The sequence below is a fragment of the Apium graveolens genome, chromosome 6 (assembly GCF_009905375.1).
Source record: "Apium graveolens cultivar Ventura chromosome 6, ASM990537v1, whole genome shotgun sequence".
Classification (NCBI taxonomy): domain Eukaryota; kingdom Viridiplantae; phylum Streptophyta; class Magnoliopsida; order Apiales; family Apiaceae; genus Apium; species Apium graveolens.
The window spans coordinates 169048647-169069971 of record NC_133652.1 but is presented as its reverse complement, the minus strand read 5'-3'; positions in this window follow the sequence as shown (position 1 = coordinate 169069971).

Sequence of the window (21325 nt, the reverse complement as noted above, 5' to 3'; positions counted from 1 at the left end):
CAGGTTCCAAATCCAAAATTGGTGTAGAAGGAATTTCAGCATTTAGTATTGGAGAAACAGGTGGAGTTGACTCTTTTGCTGGTGGTGTTTCTAGATACAAAATAGTTGGAATATTCAACCTGTGAATGTCAATTTCATGAATTAACTCTGAATCTTCAACTGAGGCAGTTTCTTTGAATGGAGTGTGAGGTGGAGAAATCATAGATTCTTATACAGGTTCTGATCTGTGGACTTTAGGAATTTCATATTCCTGAATCAGAACTTCTTCAGGTGCTGGCAGGGCTTCAATCACAATAGGTTCTGATGAGATCAGAGATTCCTGATCCCCTTCCTCAGCATCTTCAGCATCCTTAAATTGAATTTGTGCAAGATGCACACCTACTCTTGTCTTCCTTGATTTTGATTTTCTAGATGGATGGGTGACATGATCTGTATCAGAACTTGAAGATCTTTTCCTTTTCAAAATCCCAGAACCCTCAGCTTCATTCTATTTCTGAGGAGTTACCTCTTTAGCTCCTATTGTCACAGGTTCTGATGCAGGACCTGGACTTGTTCATCCTCATCAGATTCATCTCTCAGAATCAACTTTCTGCTTCTCATTGGTGGAGATTTAGGAATAGTTTGCACTCCTGGGGATTTAGGTGTGGAAACCTTGATAGCTGGTTTAGGTTTTGGGTTGGAAGTGCTGACAACTGGTATCTGCTGAGAGACACCAGAAGTGGATTGTGGTGGTTGAGAGGGTGCAACATCAGGATATATGGTTGTGTATATGTGAGGATCAGAGTTTACTAAGAACTGTTTTACAGATTGAGGAATTTGAAGAGGTCTTAGTATGTCTTTCTTATTTTTAGCAGATAACAAATCTGTGAAGGCCCTTTTATGAAGTTTAAAAGGTTGAATCAAGTCACTAAAGATTTAGGGCTTATCAGAACAACAAAAACTGTAAATAAGCTGACATAACCTAGAAAAATAAACAGTATTTGGGTCCTCTTTCATCCTATCCCCAATAAAACACAAAATAGCAGTAGCATAATCAAAATGAGTTTGATTAAGAAGTGCAAACCCTATTTGCTGACTCAGAATTGGAATAACATCAAAATTGGAGTATTTGTTGGCAAAGGCTATGGTGATGCAATCAAGAGAGAAGCTCCACTCCCTTCTGATGTAGGGCCTCTTCAATTGACCCAGTTTGGACAGACTTTTCTCATAGCCAAGATTGGGCATCATGCTTTGTAGAAGTGGATCCCCAATTTGAGCATTATAAGTACAATTTTCTGGCAAATGCAGAGCATGTCGAACTGTAGACAGGGTAACCAGGTGCTCATCTTCCCAAGTTGTGAAAATGATGCTCGGAGACCCATCTTCACCACCATCATCATAGGCTCCAGTCCTCCAAAACTCCATTATTTATGTTCCTGAGAGTGCTTGTGGTTGGGTCAAAGCATACTCAATCTCACTGCGAGCAAGGAAATCTTGAATGAAGTGAAGATCTGAAGGGCATCGTCCTTGCTGAGAATAGCCATATAGTTGTTGGGGACGAACTTGGATCCATTAAAGATAATGTCCTTTGGTGCCATTTCTGTGAGAAATTAAGTGAAATAATGTGCATAGAAAGTGTTTGATAAAATGTCTGTAAGAAAGTCCGTCAGAAAATAGAGAGAAAAAGAGACAGAGAGTAAAAGAAATATGAGATAAAGTTAGAGAGAAGATAAAAGATTTGTATAATATTTTATCTCTAATATTTATACTCTTTCCACTCAACGACTCTTTTTGGAAGTAAAACCGGTATAGTTACACCTGTCACGCAGTAAATAGTCAAGGCAGTAATTAGTGGGCACGGGAAATATGTAGTACTTATTGCACACATGCATATGTAAAAACTAACACGCAACCCATTAATCAAATGATTATTACTGTTTTTATCTCACTTAATTATTTTCTGAAAAAATGACTGTTATAATAAAAATGAATAATAAGTCAACCAATTAAAATGTGACGCGTAAGCATCAGAGTTTGCATCAGAACTTGACTATTATCAGAATTTAACGGTCATCAAAACATGGCTTCTGTACTCAACAAAATGAATGACTTGTGTCTGTGTTTCTTCACACAAATACTGACTACTTTCTTCAGAGTTTAATAATCAGAACATAATCAGAACTTGTCCTCAGAATTTATACAAATAATACTTAACTGTTTGTCAGAAAAAACTTAATCACCATATTAATTTTCATCATTCATATGAAGTGATAGTGTGTGTATGTACAAATGATCAGATAAAGATTAAAGTCTGATAAACTTCAGTATATCTTAAAAACAAGGCATAACTAAGAAAAATGCTTAAAATCTGTCTTGAGTTGTGAAGTCTACTGTAGAATAAAGTTATGCAAGAATCCACCTCAACTATTTGTGCTTATTTTATGCATCTTTTGAAATTCTTTTGACAAGGGCTTCTCTGTGTAAATGAGTTACAACTGCCATCAGAATTTATGCTGTTTATCAGAATATTTCTCCAGTAATCAAAGAATGTGAAAAGTCACCAAGAAAAATGAATTTGCTTTTCTAATGCATATAACTTAATACCAGCAATGCACTTGGATCTTCCCTTTCACATAAATTACTCTAGATCTCAAAGGAGTGCATGATTTTAATTTTTTTTTCCAGATAAGTGAGGCTTATCAAGCATGTAGTTCATCCTTAAGATTTACTGACATCAGAATTTGACAGATAAGAAGCAATAATCTAGTTTGTAACTTAGTAATAAGATACATGAAGTAAATTTGACTAAGATCAAAATCAGAATTTGCTTGTGTTATTGATTTCCATATAAATAACTAATTCAAACATGGGATACATAGTTTGTTAAAGACTACTAAGTTAGCATCTAATAAGATAATCCTCATTGGATTTAATAGTCATAGAACATTCAAAACACTTTCAGAGTTTATAGAATCACATCAAATAATAAGCAATGTTTAATATGTTACAATTTAAGCACAGATTACATTGAGATAAGAAAATTTGTAAACACTGATCATAAAGTCTGATGTATGAGAACAAAAACTAAACAGATTTTGAGAAAGAACCTGAAACCATTCCAAGTTCATTTACCAGTCTTGTAAAAGTAGCTTCACATAGTGGTTTGGTGAAGATATCTTCTAGTTGTTGATCTGTTGGAACAAAATGCAATTCCACTATACCTTCCATCACATGTTCCCTTATGAAATGGTACCTAATGTTGACGTGCTTTGTCATTATGTGTTGAACTAGATTTCCTGTCATAGCAATAGCACTTTGATTATCATAGTAAATGGGTATCTTAGAAAATTCTAACCCATAGTCCCAGTAACTGATTCTTCATCCACAGAATTTGTGCACAACAGCTTCCTGCAACAATATATTCTGCTTCTGCAGTTGATGTGGAAATTGATTTATGTTTCTTGCTAAACCAAGAAACCAATGTGCCTCCAAGAAATTGGAAGCTTCCACTAGTGATTTTCCTATCTATTTTGCATCCTGCAAAATCTGCATCTGAGTAACCTATTAGTTTAAAATCTGATTCCCTAGTTCACCTCTTCTTCAGATTTTGAAGTGTCTGCCCAGTTTTTCTTCTTTGTGATAAGTGCCTGGCCTTTATCACCTTTTCCTTTCTTGCAATTGGGAGAGATGTGGCCTCTTTCACCATAATTGTAGTATTTGACATTTGAGTTGTCTCCTCTGTCAGACTTTCCTTCTTTGCCTTCAGTCTTTCTGAACCCTTTCTTATCAGAACTTCCACCTATCCTGGAAAAATACTTACCCTTTCTGAATTTCTTGTAGGCTATCTTTGTGATACCCTTCACCATAAGAGCACACAGTTGCATCATCTCCTCATCGACATCCACTTTAGATAAATTTTCAGGTTCTGAATCATCATCATCAGAATCTGATGACTCTGAAGCCTTTCCTTTTTCCTTCCTTTCTGAAGCCTTTCCTTTCCATCATCATTAGAGCCTTTCCTTTTTCCTTCCTAGAGACAATTGGATTTTCTTCAGTCTTTAAACAACTGTCTTAGACTTCCCTCCATGCTTCTTATTTCTTTGCTCCATCTCAAGTTCATGAGTCTTGAACATCCCATAGATTTCATCAAGAGACATATCAGCAAGTTCATAGTTGTCTCTTATAGTGTCAACCCAAATTTGGGGTCAAGATTTGGTGTCACTAAATAATCTTTACATAAAATAAAGAAATAAATAAATAACCCCTTTAATCCGGATCGTTTACAGGTTATGGTATGAAACAAGAATCTAACTTTCTACGATTCACAACACTAAAATGCAAGTTTAAATACCTTTGTACTAATTTCCTTGTCTTATTTTTCTAACATCTCCGTCCTCTCGCAGCGAAAATTTCTCTAACTTCTGCTGTCTAACAAAAGCTATTCACTTTTATCCTTATCTGCTTCTAAAAGAAATAAGAATTTGCAAAGCAAGAGTGAGCCAAAAATGCCCAGCAAGTATATAAACAAATCTATTTATTTGAGGGAGTTGAGTGAATAAACATTAGATGTTACTAGCCTTCAATTATAAATCCAAAAGTGACAAGCGATTCCCAGATTCATCTTATGAATCAGGGTTTTGTCCGGTTTTGGAATCATAAAACTTTCTGAGAGAGAATGCCGTCAGTGGCAATCAACACTAAATTAGACTGGAAACTAGTTCACACTTATACCCTACTGATCAGTCAGGATACAGTGTAGATCTATACACAACCGTATAGATCCATTCAGGTACCTAGGCACTATCGTCCAAGGGTTCGGTCCATCCCCGGCCCCTAGGGTCCAGCTCATCACTGGCCCTCACAATCACCATCCAGCCCGTAGAGTATTTTGATATCAAATCATTTTGATTTCAAAATATCCCAACTCAGGGTTCGTAAATAACCCGAAAGAATGGGTATTTGCTCAAGAGAGGAATCGATAATAGAGGAACAATTAATGAAAGGAACTGGCATAATAAGAGTAATTGCAGCGAAATATAAAACAGTTAACTATTCCGAACTTAGAATAGGAATGAAGAAACACTTGCAGTATTATAAAAGAAAGTTCAGGAATACTTGACTCGATAAGCTCTAACCACTATTATCGGTTGACTTTTGGATTGCCTTGAACGTTTGTCTTTATCATCAGACCACTATCCTATTCTGGCTACGATCTCAACGCTCAGGTCCTTCGATTGGAACTTCGCTGAGCTCATCGACTAACCACTATATCATTCTTAGTCCGACGTTACTCCTCGGGTCTTCTGACTAGGACCTACAGGGTTTGAAATACCCTAATTCAGATAATCGTCTCGCTTAACATAATATCACTATCACTTCTACCCATACGATTTCATAACCCGATTTGTATTTATATGTATTATTGAAATACACATAGCAATTATGGTCCACATCTTTGAAACTCGGTTCGGTGTTCGTTTTCTGAAAGTACGTATACTCGTTTGTTTGAAAATAGTAAGGTAATTGCTTATTTATAAAATATCGCATCACAACATATAATTAAGTTATGTATAATATAATTATATTTCTTCGTTCGACGTCTCCGATAATTATAGGTTACGTCCCCGTATTTTTGGAATTCATTTCCCGAAAATCGGGCAGCGTCTCCTTTGTTTATCGGCCTACCTGTCGAGCAAATCCACGTCAATCACAACAACAAACGCAATACAATGCAATTCACAATCCACTTCATCAATCCCATCCACCAATATGAATTCACTTTATTAATTATTATTATTCATTTTCGTTCCGAAATTTATTTTACAACTAATTTTATTTCATTTATAAACGTAGGACTCAAAATTGATCATCATTGTCCACCGTCGGCTCGCCGAGGCTCATCGTCGACGGCGGTAAAACCCACGGGTTCCCGTATTACCAGGCATCCTACGTAATTTCACCAATTAATTTAACATTTCTCGTACAATTATTTTTGTATTATTTTTATTATTTTCATGTATTTTAATTAAATTTTTTTCTTATAGAAAATAAAATAATTAAAATCAATGTTATGTTCAAAATGAACAATTCAATTCGAATCAGGCAACCAACAGATAAACACGCGCCTACGCGATGCAGTTCAGGAGGGGGGTCGCCTCGCCTGATTTTTAAGCCGGCGACAACCAGAAGGAAACCGGAGAAATACAAACACAACCAAGGACTTAAAGTAACAACATAAACCAACACACACACAAGCACATATAGATGCTTACAGATAACAAACAGGGGCAAAACAAGGCGGGGAAACGTAACACAAGGCGGCCAGACATTCACCGGAAAAAGGTGCAGTCGAGGGAGGAGGAAGGGGGAAACGGGGAAGCACGGGAATAGAGGAAAAAAAAAGAGGAGAGGGGATGGGAAAGAGAGACGAAGAGAGAGAGACGCAGAGGTGAGAGAGGGTTTGCACAGGAGATAAGGAGGAAAGAAATAATACTTAATTAATTAATTACTCCGAAAATCTGAATTCGCACCGCAATTTTATCAATTTAACGAATAGTTTACGGGTAAAAATAACCCGAAAATGTACCAGAACAGCTTTACAATTCTCGGAATAACTACAAGTTAATAAAATAAAATTTTCAAAATTTTCAATTCATTTTTGAAACGCACATCGGACCCGTATTTTATAATTTAACGAATACACATGCGGTTAAATAAAGGCCAAAAAAATTCCGAAATAATTTTAAATTTTTTAAATATTCCAAACTTAATAAAATAAATTTTTCATGATTTTTGAAGCATTCTGGAATTAAATACTGATTTTATAATTAAATGAAATCAGAAAATTATTTAAGGATAAACAACAAATAAAATGTTGGTTTCTAAATTTTATAAATTCCCAAAAATAATAAATAAAAATAGTTTTAGAGATAATTTTAGCATTTATAAGAATAAATATTCAATAAATTCATTTTAAAAACAAAATAATACCATATAGTTCAATAATTAATTCTACAAATAAGGTTCGTATCCAACAATTACCCAAAATTAACTATAACGTAACACACAGCTGACAGACCCATCACATATTTTATTTACTTAATAATTCGATAATTACATTTACATATCGGATCCGAAAATAGGTTACTTAGATTTATTACATTTATTTAATACAATTTTAATACAAGATTTGGATAATTATCAAAACAGAGCCTCTTATAAAACACTTTATACAAAAATAAAGTGATAAAACCTCGCCTCTCAAGAATACAGGTTTTATCGACCCATAAAATGATTAGTGTATCGAAAATTTTACGCCCGAACTCGTACAGGTCAAACCGTATCCCGGATCGAAAAAGTCAAAACACGAAAAGTGTTCAGAATTATCAGATTAGGTTAGGAAGGATTTTTCGGAAGAGTTTTGGGTTATAAAAACGCAAAAAACGGTTGAAGTGGGACGATTTCTAATTCTAAAAAGTAATTTTTATAATTATGTAAAAATAATCATTATTGATTCTATAAATCCTTATAAGATCATATAATAATCCAAAAATTACCAGAAAAATACCAAAATTATCTATATTTAATTATGATAATTAGAAATTAACATATCCTACTTTTATCAGATATCAACACCCAAATATTAATATCAATCATCAAATAATTCACCAAAATTCACATAAAAATCACATAATAATTATTTATTGATAAAAATAATTACATAATATTTCCCGGATGTTACAAGATTTATTAGATAAATATGAACAAATGTTATTCCACCAAGCTATCCAAGAGTTATATAGTTGATATAATTGACAAATGTTGTCTACCTAAATAATCATGTTTTAGGAGAAAAGCCAAAGCTGACCTAAAGCATGGTGAAATATGGATCTTGGCTCACTAGAAATGATATGGAAGATATTCTTTCCGAATTAATAGTTAGGGCTATTGATTTGATAAAATTAGTGGGAGATATATATTGTGAATATATATAAGAATAATCACTTGAACATAATTTAATGATCATCGATAGAATAATTCATTTTATGCACTTTAACATTGTAGATATCAAATAACAAATAACTTCTCTATGTAATAGTCCTTGAGAAGGACAAGCTGACATGAAATAATTTCCTCAATTGACATGGGAACTTGAGGATTATCCTTAGGTTCAAGGATGTCACTCAAACGCCTCCCTTAGTTCTTCAGGCTGAGAATGAAACATGTGCCAAACAAAATACTTACTAGAAGCAAATTGATTATGCAACTGATGTTTCATGTCTCATTCTTGTAAATATGAGGGCTGAGCTTTAGAAGCAATAAGAGCATAATGATGCTTATGATATGATCGAGCACCTTCAAAGGATGTTTGAAGGATAGGCTCGTTAGAAAGATTTGACAATAATAAGGCACCATACTTTTGCATTAATGGGAGAATGATATCTGGTTGGACCATATGTTCTAAAGATGATAGGTATATGTACCTTGATATTTTGGGTTTCAAGAATGGTCTAGAGACCCAGCTTGATTTGATCAAACAATCTTTGAACAACTTCTATTCTCAGTTTGTTAAGAACAAAAGGAATGAGATAGATGAATGTAATAACCCCAAAATTTTGAACTTTTTGTAACCCTTATGAATAGTGTTTTTGCTGATATTTCTGAACAAGAAAACTTTTCATGCCACACTATGTAGGGGTTCTTATGGATATTCTGAGATTTTATTGGTACTCTATATGATATATAAGTGTATGTAAAGATCGTCAGAATCCAAATCCGAACACTTTGATTTTTCCCGGAAATCCACCAGATATCGAAAGAATTGAGTATAAGGTAACAGGATAAAAGGATTTAAATTCAAGGATTTTAATAGAGGATCATAAAAAGGAATATAATGTATTGATAAAGGTTAAGGGAACCTAAGTAATAAGATCCCGGGTATGATCCCTCAAACGATAAACGAAAACGAAAGTTAAGCGAACCGTATAACAGATCAGCGGTCATTAGCCAAATAATTAAAAGCTAATCAAAAAGATTAGAGGGGATGATGTCATCAAACCAATGAGAAGAGGATAAAGGAGGGAGGGTGACATCACATGGTGACATAAGCATGACCAAGCAAGTGTGTTGTTGGTTGAATTAAAACCACACAAAAATTACCATGGTAAAAAGGTAAGAAGCAAAACAAAACAAATCAAAAAAAATCAACCAACAAAGCCAAACATTTCATTTTCACCAAAAATACAAAACTTTTCATTTCTTCTTCCTTGCTCTCGGCTTCTTCTTCTTTTCCAAAGCAAGAAAGTCAAAATCATAGTTCCAAGCTTTGTTAAATTACAAGGTAATTATCTAAGACTCCTTATGCATAGTTATGGATATCCTATAAGTTTGAGCTCCTAAATCATTCACAATCTCTTCCTAAAATTCATGGAAGAAGATGGTGAATAGTGTTTTTAAAGAACTAAATTTTTTTGTTCTTGAAGTTTTGTTTAGATTAAGCTTGGATAAGGACTTTAAGGGTGATTCCAAGGCATTCTCTTGATTCTCCACTCTCCAAGGAAGGTATAACCCCTCCAAACCCTAACTTTATTTGAGTAATTAGGTTTAGCTTTGTTGTTATAATTCATGAGAGGCTTGTTAGTTGTAAATGTAGAGATTAGTTGATTTTGTGAAGTTTTTGGAGTGGTAGTTCTTGGATTGTTGATTAATGAACTTAAGTGTAGTTAAATTCAAGTTTAAGAATAAGTGTAAATTGTTAATATTGAGTTGTTGGGGCTGTTATGATGTAGTATGGATGGAGTTTTGATTGGGTTGTGATTGTGGATTGATTATGGGTTGAATTGGAGTGTTTTAAATTTGGGTAATCACGTAAACATAGCGTCGTAATGTCCGATTTACTTTAGGCTGTTTTTGTTCTTAACATTAGGACCCGAGAACTCCCTGCTAGGTTTTGACCATTGCCATGATTAGATAGTTCATGTTACGATCTTCGTTTTGATATGTGGTTCGTTTGATTCCGATGTACGGTTTAGGAGAAACGGCCGTTTTAGGTAACGACGTTTCGCGAACGAACCATTACCCCTCGCCTTACTTTGAAACATAGGTTAAAGACCTTAAAGGACTAATTAGAGTATGAAACATTTATGTAAAGTGTAATAGGCAGTTGGTAAGACACTCGCGAAAGAATCTCCTTAAAACTCGTAATGGTTAATTTATTAATAAATGGCGGAGCCGAGGGTACTCGAGCGACTTAAGTGAATCGTTAAGCGCGAAGCGAGCGTTAGAGTCTAAATTGGTTAAAGTATAGATTTATAAGTGACTTTGGTTTAATTCCAACTTATATGTTGTTTATAGGTTACCAGACTCGTCCCAAGCCATTTGTAACCCCCAGTCGCTCAGGCAAGTTTTCTACCCGTATAACTGTTGTTGTGATGTATATGTGTATATGCATGATCTTGTGATAAATGCATATTTGTTATTAGCAACTTATTGCAATATATTGGAGCATGTGATATGGTATATATGCATGCCTGTTTCGTATTCTTGATTTATATATCTGTTGGTTCAAATGCTTATTAGTTGCTTAATAACTATGCTAGAGATAAGCAGTAGTTGCGTATACCCTGAGTATAGGGGACCCAAAGGTGAACCCTTTTCTAAAACCAGGAGTCGATGTTCCCGAGAATATGATATATATATTTATATATATATATATTGATATGGTTTTTAAAAACTATTAATCGAATAAGGTTTATTCGATAACTTTATATTATTTAATGAATATTACTTGAATATTCATTCGAGGACTTACGACTCACTTTATATTATTTAATGAATATTACTTGAATATTCATTCGAGGACTTATGACTCACTTTATATTATTTAATGAATATTACTTGAATATTCATTCGAGGACAGATGACTCCGCTTATATTATTTAATTGAATATTATTTGAATATTCATATGAGGACCTATGACTCCGATTATTTTCTGAAATGTATTCTTTATTTTAATAAAGAATAAGGTGTCGATAATCAAACTTATTTTTTTGATTATTCAAATAAAGATAGTACTTTCGTATAAGTATATCTTTGGTTATTTAATACTCATTTCAAGTATAAGTTTTACAACTTCTACTTCAATTATTTGTATAAAGATTATTCTTTAAGGGGATATTATTTAAATGATAATATTCAGATATTTTCTAATATATTGGGACTGATTTACTTTATTAAATCAGCATTACTCCAAACACTCTTTAAAGTGTTTTCGAGTCTTTAAAATGATTTTTAAAAAGTTAGAGTGGATCCCAAAACTCATTTTTATATATTTAAGATCTTCCTTTTAAAGGGGATTTAAATACTCGCTCAAAACCAGAGGGATTCGGCTCTGTGGTGTATTTTATATTCGCAACAAGGTTGCGGTTTTGGTAAATGAATTGATTACTTACCCAACGTTCGGGAAGTAAGTCCATCTATCGAGTCGGCATAAGCAACATGGGCTTAGTGGGCGTCCATTAAAGTGTAAGTGGCTCAGTGGGAGTCCATCAAATGTGTAAGTGGCTGAGTGGCAGTCCATCATAAGGTCCTATTGCGACCAGGGTGATGACCAGTGGGGAATTTGTCCATCTACTAGTAGAAAAGGTTACTTATTGGTATCTTTGCACTTCCAAAAATTTATTGGATGTTACAAACTCTGTTTATACTTTACATGACAGAGGTTTTCAGGAACTGTATAAAAAAGGTATATATGTGGATATACATATCGGAACTTAATGAAATATATCATAACTTCTTTTCCTTAAATAATACTTCAAAGATTTAATCTATTCAAATCTTGTCTTGTAGTCTCATCTATGTGATGAACTGTTGAAAGCTCCTTATACCTTGAACAGTGGTAGTTCAAGTAGCTTTATAAATGATATAAGTATAGTGAAGTATTTGGTAACTTCATCCCTTATTTTTGCTTATATCCAGTAAGTAATTATCTTGCACTTGATAAAGGATTCTAGTAAGTTATCCATTTAGATACTTGCATTATTGTTTACACTATATATTATCTTGCGAGCTGTAATGCTCACTCTTACTTTATTTCTCCATCACACAACAACAGTTAGGAAAGATGGCCAGACTCAAGCAGACCCAGCGCAAGAGCGTGGGAAGCGCCCCACGCCTTCCCGTTGAGATCATAGCTGCTATAGTTGCAGAGGTAGATCTATCTGTAGATCAGACCTTCTACTTTTGGGAATCAATTATGTATAATTATAACTTGTGGCAGATAATGGCAATTAATTGTAAACTTATCAAGTAATCATTTTGGGTTTTAATAACTTTTAAATTGTGGATTCAAAGACTTGTACTTATTTCAATTTCATCTCTGAGACTATAACGGGTTGTGGTGTGTGTTAGTGTGGGGTCAGAACATAAGGTTAATTATTATTAATTAAGTGAAGTGATATTGTGGAAAGAAAGACCGTGACGACCCGGATCCATGACTCCGGATCTGGGGGTGTTACATAAATGGTATCAGAGCTAAGCGTTATAAACCTCAGAGATGATGCGACGATATAATAATAAACTCACAAAGATAATAAGAACTCTTGCCAAGTTCATGGTCGGACTACTTAAAGTAGCGCTTACAGTTAAAACCCTTACGGGAACCCTTATAAGTATCATGATAGTAACTTAGCTCGTTTAATGTGTAGGCGCATGAGATAGAGGACCCTGAGATGTTCGAGCGGGAGCATGATGAGGCACTGTTAGATGTCGAGGATCAGGAGGAGCCTGAGATGGAAGAGGATGAGGAGGACCCCTTAGAGGAGTCAGAGACAGAGGTCATTGCTATTTCAGATGAGGAGGACCCGAATGAGGTCCTAGTAGCTGAGGAGCGTGTCGGAGCTACGGTAGTGTACACTGGTACCCCTTTACCCACACTCCCGGTGGTCAGAGCTCCTACCCCTCCACCACTATCTTGGATTCCCTATGATGACAGCTCAGAGACCCATACTTCCGAGCCTAGGCAGACCGAGGAGGCACCCCCAGCGGCTCCGGATTCACCACCTCTCGACCCTGCCCATAGGCAGTCTTTGTTAGCCCACGGCTATGTTCAGGATGTACTGAGGACCCGAGTGGCTGTTGCTGAGGCCCGGCTGGATGAGGCCATGAGGGAGTTGGATGCGGAGAGGGCGGGTAGGCATACCCGATCTTATGAGACTAGGGCTGCTATACCCCGATCCTTGAGGAGGGAGCTGATGGGGATAGAACTCACGTCCCGAGCGAGACTCAGATCGCTTCAGGGGGACAGGCATGGTAGGATCTCCAGGCGGCAGGCCGACTATATCTTCCATCGTGCGATGGAAAGGGTATGGGAGCTGACCCGCTCCGGTGTCTGATTCAGGACTGACGATGGGATAGTCTAGTTGTCTAGTTAGTCGAGGCCTTAGTAAGAGCCAATTTTCCGAGATAGTTGACTTGTATATAGCATCCCTTTTTCTGACTAGACAGATAGACTATTGTGTATCACTTTTGGGACAGATGGCTGTAGCACTGTTGTACTTTTGACCAGATCAAACTATGTATTGCTTGCATTATGTATATATTTGTTTCCTTTCGGTTCAGTTCCTTAGTGACGAGATCACTATTTTTATCATTATTATTACTGCACTTCTTATTAGAACTGTCATAATATAATAGAATTGCGAGATACATTCTCCCCATTATAGAACTGTGCAAGGCACAATGTTGTATATGATTATGACCTAACGTTAAATTTCCCCAAATAATTATCAGTATCATGCCGCCAAGAAAGATTGGAACTAGGGCGAACCCTGGATCTGAGGACCAGGGAAGCCATAACCAGGACGATAGGAACCAGGAACACAGTGAAGAGGAAGATGAGGATTATGTTGAACATGATGACTCCCTGTATGAAGAGGAGGAGGAAACATATGATGTTGAGGGATTTGAGATAGAGGCTGAAGAAGGAGAAACTGAGGTTGAACAACCAGTACCAAACCCCGGCATGGATCCCATGGGCCAGTTCATGCAACTACTAAGGCAGAACTTGGAACGTCAACCCAACCCACCCCCTCAAGGAAATAACAATGCTGTGGCAAACTCTTTCAGGGCTTTTAAGTCCCTTAAGCCACCTGAGTTCCACGGATCAGCTGACCCAGTTGAGGCAAGGGCATGGTTAAAGGAAATGGATAAATCCTTTGAGATTCTGAGTACCGATGAGGCACAAAAGACTGTATTTGCTACCTACCTTCTGAAAGGAGAGGCTAACTACTGGTGGGAGGCCAAGAAAAACATGGAGACAGATGCTATTATAACCTGGGAGAGATTCAGTCAGTTGTTTCTAGGAAAATATTTCCCGAGGTTTATGGAAAACCAGATGGAGCTCAAGTTCTTGGAGCTAAAGCAGAATAATTTATCCGTAGCAGAGTACGAAGTGAAATTTACTGAGTTATCAAGGTTTGTGCCGGAATTTGCGAGCACCGAGGAAAAGAAAGCTAGGAGGTTTCAGCAGGGACTGAAACCGTGGATTCAGAATAGGGTGGCAATCCTTGAGCTTACTGATTATGCCACTCTGGTGTAAAAAGCAACAATTGTAGAAGCCGGAAGTGAACAGATGCAGAGGGAAAGAGAGAAGAAGGGAATAAAGAGGAAAAGCATGAGCATGGGTGGAGGTTCCGCAGGAAGAAGCTTCCCAACTAGATTTAATCGAGGAGCAGTGTCCCTACCGGGAAAGAACACTGGGTTTAAGCGGCCAATGAGCGTGAATGTGAGCCAGAGCGGCCAGAAGTCAAGAATGTCCTATTCCAACCAATCTCGACCCCATTGCCAGCCTGTAACACTTGTGGAAAGATGCATACTGGGAGTGTAAAGGAAAGCCAGTAACCTGCTTTAAGTGCGGTCGAGAGGGTCACTATTCAACTAAGTGCCCTTCATCAACCCCTGTTATCATTCCAACCACCACTTGTCATCAGTGTGGACGCCCGGGTCATTGGAAGAGGGAATGCCCAATGAACAAACCAGCAGCTTCAGGAGCCAGCAGGGCTGCCTCCAATAAGCCACTTACTGCGAGGACTTTCAACATGACAGTCCAGGATGCTATGAAAGACTCAGATGTGATAATAGGTACCTTTTCTCTAAATTCAGTCAGTGCAAACGTTTTATTTGATTCGGGAGCAACTAAATCTTTTATATCAAAGGACCTTGCGCGTAAATTAACACTTAAGGCTGAACCCTTGATAGAACCCTTACAAGTAGAAATAGCCAATCATGAAATTATTCATGTTAACCAGATTCACCCCGCCTGTGAGTTAGGCATAGGGGAGCAATCTTTTAGTATTGATTTGATTCCTTTTAAATTAGGGGAGTTTGATGTAATTTTGGGAATGGACTGGCTATCTAGCAAAGATGCTCAGATAGACTGTAAGGGGAAGAAAGTTAAGTTAAATATCCCAGGAAAGAAAGAAGTTATATTTAGAGGAAAGAGGTAGACGCAGAAATTTTTGACTATGGCCCAGGCCAGAAGGATGCTACGAAAAGGAAATGAGGCTTACCTAGCCTATGTGGTGGACACGCAGAAGGAGGTGCCCAACTTACAAGATATTCCGGTAGTCAACGAATTTGAAGACGTATTCCCACAAGACCTTCCGGGATTACCACCCGATAGAGTGATTGAATTTGTTATTGAGTTGGCCCCAGGGACGGCGCCAGTTTCAAAAGCACCTTACCGGTTAGCCCCATTAGAAATGAAGGAATTAGCTACCCAATTGCAGAAACTTTTGGATAAGGGTATGATAAGACCCAGTGTGTCTCCGTGGGGAGCACCAGTGTTATTTGTAAGGAAGAAGGATGGGAGCATGAGGCTGTGCATCGACTATCAAGAGTTGAACAAGCTAACCATAAAGAACATGTACCCGTTACCTAGAATAGACGATCTGTTCGACCAGCTAAAGGATGCTGTTTATTTTTCCAAGATTGACCTGAGAACTGGATATCACCAACTAAAGATTAAACCCGAAGATATTTCCAAGACAGCATTCCGTACCAGGTATGGGCACTATGAGTTCTTGGTAATATCCTTTGGATTAACCAACGCCCCAGCGGCTTTCATGGACTTAATGAACAGAGTATTTAAGAAGTACTTGGACAAGTGTGTGATACTTTTTATCGATGATTTTTTAATCAACTCACGGACTGAGGCAGAACATGCAGAGCATTTGAGGATAACTCTAGGAATACTCAGAGAGGAACAGTTATATGCCAAATTCTCGAAGTGTGAATTCTGGCGGAATGAAGTACAGTTTTTAGGACATGTGATCAATAAAGAAGGAGTATTGGTCGACCCCTCCAAGATAGAGGCGGTCTCAAATTGGGAAAGGCCAACCACACCCACAGAGGTAAGGAGTTTCATAGGATTGGTCGGCTAATATCGTAGATTTGTACAGGACTTTGCGAAGATCGCAGCCCCTTTGACACGACTTACTCGTAAGACAGAGAAGTTTGAATGGACGGAGAAATGCGAGAACAGGTTTCAGGAATTAAAGAAAAGGTTGGTAACGGCCCCGATGTTGGCATTACCAGACGGACAAGGAGATTTTGTGATATATAGTGACGTGTCGCACAAAGGATTAGGGTGTGTGCTTATACAGCACGGTAAAGTGATTATGTATGCGTCGAGACAACTGAAGGAATACGAGATTAGATATCCTACTCATGACCTTGAGCTCGCGGCAATAGTTTTTGCCCTAAAAAATTGGAGGCACTACTTGTATGGAGAGAAGTGCGAGATTTTCACAGACCATAAGAGCCTCAAGTACATATTTACACAGAAAGAGCTCAACATGCGTCAGAGGAGATGGTTAGAGCTAATCAAGGACTATGATTGTGAGATTCTCTATCACCCGGGGAAAGCCAATGTGGTGGCTGATGCCCTTAGTAGAAAAGAAAGACTCAGAATGATAACGACTTTGGAAGAATTGATAAAGGATTTTGAGAGAATGGAAATAGAAGTAAGGGTAACCGGAACCGAAACTGAAAAGGTTTTTGAGATCTCAATGCAACCAGAGTTATTGGAAAAGATCAGATTGTGCAAAGAGAAAATAATGAATGAAGGCAGAGAGTCAATGACTGGAGAAGAGATCCATACTGAGAAAGATGATAAAGGGATAATGAGGTACTCCTACCGGATTTAGGTTCCGAACGTTCAAGAGCTTAAAGATGAGATTTTGGATGAAAGCCATAGTTCAAGGTATTCCATTCACCCGGGAAGCACCAAGATGTATAGGGATTTGAAGGAATATTACTGGTGGCCCAACATGAAGAGGGACGTAGCAGAATGGGTAAGCAAATGTTTGACTTGCCAAAGAGTAAAGGCAGAGCACCGGAGACCCAGTGGACTTTTACGACCCCTGGAGATTCCCGAATGGAAATGGGAACAGATAGCCATGGATTTTGTTATCGGTTTACCAAAGACGAAAGCCAACCATGATGCCATATGGGTGATTATAGACCGACTGACAAAGTCAGCTTATTTTATTCCTATCAATAAGAGATACACAGTCGATAGACTGGTGGACATTTACCTTAAGGAAATAGTGACGCGATATGGAGTCCCAGCGTCCATTATCTCAGAACGAGACCTCAGGTTTAACTCCAGATTTTGGAAGAGCTTTCAAGAATGTGCGGGGACCAAGTTAAATATGAGTACCACGTACCATCCCCAGACGAATGGGCAGAGTGAAAGGACCATCCAGACACTAGAGGATATGTTGAGAGTCTGTGCAATAGACTTTAAAGGAAGTTGGGATGATCACTTGCCGTTGATCGAGTTTTCTTATAACAATAGCTTTCATGCTAGCATCGGAATGCCGCCTTATGAGGCCCTGTACGAAAGAAGGTGTCGATCTCCCTTATACTGGGATGAAGTAGGAGAGCGAAAGATGCTCGGACCCGAAGTGGTCCAAAGGACCAAAGACATAGTGGATCTCATCAGAGGACGGCTGGTAGTAGCCCAAGACAGACAGAAGAAATATGCAGACCTAGCCCGAAAGGACAAGGAGTATGAAGTAGGGGACTTAGTACTACTAAAAGTATCCCCTTGGAAGAGGTTAATGAGATTCAGAAAGAAAGGAAAACTAAGCCCAAGATACATTGGACCTTTTGAGATACTAAGACGGATTGGGAAGTTGGCTTACGAGCTAGCCTTACCCCCGAACCTACAACAAGTTCATAATGTATTCCATGTGTCAATGCTAAGGAAGTATCATCGGGATGCCAGACACATAGTGGAGGACGAGCATGTGGATATGCAACCAGATCTGACTTACGTGGAGAAACCAGTAAAGATTATGGATAAGAAGGAGCAGGTGCTTCGGAACAAAGTGATCAAGCTAGTCAGAGTGCTATGGCAGAATCATAATGTGGAAGAATCAACTTGGGAGCTAGAGAGCGCAATGCTAGAAAAGTACCCCCATTTGTTTTCTATTTGATTCCGGGACGGAATCCTTTTAAGGAGGGGAGACTGTAATAACCCCAAAATTTTGAACTTTTTGTAACCCTTATGAATAGTATTTTTGCTGATATTTCTGAACAAGAAAAAATGTCATGCCACACTATGTAGGGGTTCTTATATGGATATTCTGAGATTTTATTGGTACTCTATATGATATATAAGTGTATGTAACGATCGTCAGAATCCAAATCCGAACACTTTGATTTTTCCCGGAAATCCACCAGATATCGAAAGAATTGAGTATAAGGTAACAGGATAAAAATGATTTAAATTCAAGGATTTTAATAGAGGATCATAAAATTGAATATAATGTATTGAGAAAGGTTAAGGGAACCTAAGTAATAAGATCCCGGGTATGATCCCTCAAATGATAAACGAAAACGAAAGTTAAGCGAACCGTATCACAGATCAACGGTCATTAGCCAAATAATTAAAAGCTAATAAAAAAGATTAGAGGGGATGATGTCATCAAACCAATGAGAAGAGGACAAAGGAGGGAGGGTGACATCACATGGTGACATAAGCATGATCAAGCAAGTGTGTTGTTTGTTGAATTAGAACCACACGAAAAATACCATGGTAAAAAGGTAAGAAGCAAAACAAAACAAATAAAAAAAATCAACCAACCAAGACAAACATTTCATTTTCACCAAAAACACAAAACTTTTCATTTCTTCTTCCTTGCTCTCGGCTTCTTCTTCTTTTCCAAAGCAAGAAAGTCAAAATCATAGTTCCAAGCTTTGTTAAATTATAAGGTAATTATCTAAGACTCCTTATGCATAGTTATGGATATCCTATAAGTTTGAGCTCCTAAATCATTCATAATCTCTTCCTAAAATTCATGGAAGAAGATGGTGAATAGTGTTTTTCAAGAAATAAATTTTTTTGTTCTTGAAGTTTTGTTTAGATTAAGCTTGGATAAGGACTTTAAGGGTGATTCCAAGCCATTCTCTTGATTCTCCACTCTCCAAGGAAGGTATAACCCCTCCAAACCCTAACTTTATTTGAGTAATTAGGTTTAGTTTTGTTGTTATAATTCATGAGAGGCTTGCTAGTTGTAAATGTAGAGATTAGTTGATTTTGTGAAGTTTTTGGAGTGGTAGTTCTTGGATTGTTGATTAATGAACTTAAGTGTAGTTAAATTCAAGTTTAAGAATAAGTATAAATTGTTAATGTTGAGTTATTGGGGCTGTTATGATGTAGTATGGATGGAGTTTTGATTGGGTTGTGATTGTGGATTGATTATGGGTTGAATTGGAGTGTTTTAAATTTGGGTAATCACGTAAACATAGTCGTCGTAATGTCCGATTTACTTTAGGCTGTTTTTGTTCTTAACATTAGGACCCGAGAACTCCCTGCTAGGTTTTTACCATTGCCATGATTAGATAGTTCATGTTACGAGCTTCGTTTTGATATGTGGTTCGTTTGATTCCGATGTACGGTTTAGGAGAAACGGCCGTTTTAGGTAACGACGTTTCGCGAACGAACCATTACCCCTCACCTTACTTTAAAACATAGGTTAAAGACCTTAAAGGACTAATTGGAGTATGAAACATTTATGTAAAGTGTAATAGGCAGTTGGTAAGACACTCGCGAAAGAATTGCCTTAAAACTCATAATGGTTAATTTATTAAAAATGGTGGAGCCGAGGGTAATCGAGCGACTTAAGTGAATCGTTAAGTGCAAAGCGAGCGTTAGAGTCTAAATTGGTTAAAGTATAGATTTATAAGTGACTTTGGTTTAATTCCAACTTATATGTTGTTTATAGGTTACCAGACTCGTCCCAAGTCATTTGTAACCCCCAATCGCTCAGGCAAGTTTTCTACCCGTATAACTGTTGTTGTGATGTATATGTGTATATGCATGATCTTGTGATAAATGCATATTTGTTATTAGCAAATTCTTGCGATATATTGGAGCATGTGATATGGTATATATGCATGCCTGTTTCGTATTCTTGATTTATATATCTGTTGGTTCAAATGCTTATTAGTTGCATAATACCTATGCTAGAGATAAGCAGTAGTTGCGTATACCCTGAGTATAGGGGACCCAAAGGTGAACCCTTTTCTAAAACCGGGAGTAGATGTTCCCGAGTATATGATATATATATATATATATTTATATTTATATATATATATATTGATATGGTTTTTAAAAACTATTAATCGAATAAGGTTTATTCGATAACTTTATATTATTTAATGAATATTACTTGAATATTCATTCGAGGACTTATGACTCACTTTATATTATTTAATGAATATTACTTAAATATTCATTCGAGGACTTATGACTCACCTTATATTATTTAATGAATATTACTTGAATATTCATTCGAGGACAGATGACTCCGCTTATATTATTTAATTGAATATTTTTTGAATATTCATATGAGGACCTATGACTCCGATTATTTTCTGAAATGTATTCTTTATTTTACTAAAGAATAAGGTGTCGATAATCAAACTTATTTTTTTGATTATTCAAATAAAGATAGTACTTTCGTATAAGTATATCTTTGGTTATTTAATACTCATTTCAAGTATAAGTTTTACAACTTCTACTTCAATTATTTGTATAAAGATTCTTCTTTAAGGGAATATTATTTAAATGATAATATTCAGATATTTTCTAATATATTGGGACTGATTACTTTATTAAATCAGCATTACTCCAAACACTCTTTAAAGTGTTTTCGAGTCTTTAAAATGATTTTCAAAAAGTTAGAGCGGATCCCAAAACTCATTTTTATCTATTTAAGATCTTCCTTTTAAAGGGGATTTAAATACTCGCTCAAAACCAGAGGGATCCGGCTCTGT